We start from the raw sequence: 1,854 nt of genomic DNA, 5'->3' as shown, positions 1-1,854 counted from the left end.
TCATCTTTAGGGAAACAACATTACCTCAAATACATCATTGAGAAGCCGTGTTCCGCTGTCAGTATAGGCTTCCAGTTCCCTACTTTCTCCTTTCCAGCATATCAGCCACATAAACTACCCATCTTCCTCTATACCTACCCAATGACAAGAGTATTTATTGCAGGTGCTCAGTAATTACTCCAATTACCTAAACAGCACCTGAGAATCAGGACGGGTGGAGAAAGAAATGTAAAGCAACCAGGCACTTTTCTGTAACACTGCACAGCAAATGATCAGATACCAAAATATTAGCTGACAATAAATGACCCTTTATTTTGTATTTTTAGTTAACTTTTCACCTGCCTTCTCAAATTTCTTGATGAAGAAAGCAATGCAAACGTAGTTTTTTTGAAGCATTGTTATTATTTTAAAACTTCTCTTTTTTAATTTACTTTTCACTACTCTTAGCAATCACAAATAACACAGAGAGGAAAAACTCTTTTCCTCAAGAGAAGGCTCACTGGGAAGTCACCTTCAATGCCTAATTCTCACCTAAAAATTACTGCCTAATTTCTACTGAGATTATAACCTACTCATATTCTTCTCAAAACATCCCTTTCCCTCGACAGGTAGCTGTGCCAAGACTAGCCCAAAGAGCACACTGCCCAGCCTCTGCCCCAGCTCAGAGATAACACAACGGTGCAAGAACCTCAGGTTTCACTCATCTTCATTACGAGTTACTCTCATAAATTGTCCAGATTTTTTCATTTAGGCACAATAGTTTTGCAGCAGCTAGCCACCATTTTATAAGCACAGCTGTGTTCAGGGGTTGAGTAGAGACAGCAAATGCTAAGAAACCTCTTCATTCAGCTCAGAAATGCCAAATGGGTGCCCTGAAGACCTCACAAGCAGGACCTTCAGCAGCTGACTGTGCACACAGCTTCAGCATGTCCTGAAAGCCAACGTGACTGGTAGCAATATGTCTGCAAACAACTATACTTCCCTCTTGTCTGTCTTTGGCACACACTTTTTTCCTGCAGGGCTTCGTGTGGGAACCAATTCAGTTTGTCTCAGTAGATTTCAAGTGTCATTTTCAGGAGAGAAAAATAATTTGTGTTGTACATTTTTTCAAGCTTCATAAGCATTACTAGCTCAGTATAACATTAGTCATATCCTTACAGTCCAGCAGTGCTATAATCGCTGCTTTACTATGCAAACACTATCACTCATGCTTAGACTTTAACTAACTCTTTTCTCAGTGCACTCAGCCTGTTAGAAATCTTGCTTGACAGCTTTTTGATATCTGCACAGTATATTTCCGAGCCCTCAGCAACAAAACCAAAGCATATAAGATCTCTCATGATGCTGAATCTTATCCAATTGAAGGGTTGAGTTTAGAGTTCAATTATTTATGAACTATTAGTTTCCTGAGCTAATCAAATAATTTCACTTAAATAGTAGACCAGCTTTTTACCCTGGAAGACAGTGCAATTCTTTATAACCCTTCTTGGCAGTCCATTTCCATAGGCAGGGATAAATTGCCGTGCACGTGCCATTCAGATTTAAAATTGATAATGGACTATCGGAAGATAAACGTGTTCCAGACGTGTTGTACCACATAGAAAACAAGCAGTGACAAAAATGTTTAGGCACCAGAAACGCCTGACTATTTCAAAAGCAGTCTAGGGCAAAAAGAGTAATGGGATATTATTCTAAGAAAAGAGTTTCTGCATGAGGAGATATTCTGGCTATTGTAGAAATAATCTGTGGTGCAACATTTAATGTGGTCCCCTGAGAAAATTTACGTATGTAATTACTTGGAGGACAACATAACCAGTCAGGTAAATACAGCATTGCCACGTGCTATTAGAATCA

At 39.2% G+C, this 1,854-nt stretch overlaps 1 protein-coding gene across 9 annotated transcripts in view; it reads right to left on the bottom strand.

Moving 5' to 3' along the window:
• LOC308176580 (uncharacterized protein) overlaps positions 1-1,854 on the bottom strand; it is a 378,041-nt gene that overhangs the window by 257,468 nt on the left and 118,719 nt on the right. The gene's annotated exons all lie outside the window — the stretch shown is intronic.

The sequence above is a fragment of the Anser brachyrhynchus genome, assembly GCF_964034855.1.
Source record: "Anser brachyrhynchus genome assembly, chromosome: 12".
In the NCBI taxonomy this organism is placed as follows: domain Eukaryota; kingdom Metazoa; phylum Chordata; class Aves; order Anseriformes; family Anatidae; genus Anser; species Anser brachyrhynchus.
This window is presented reverse-complemented; position numbering and strand designations above follow the sequence as displayed.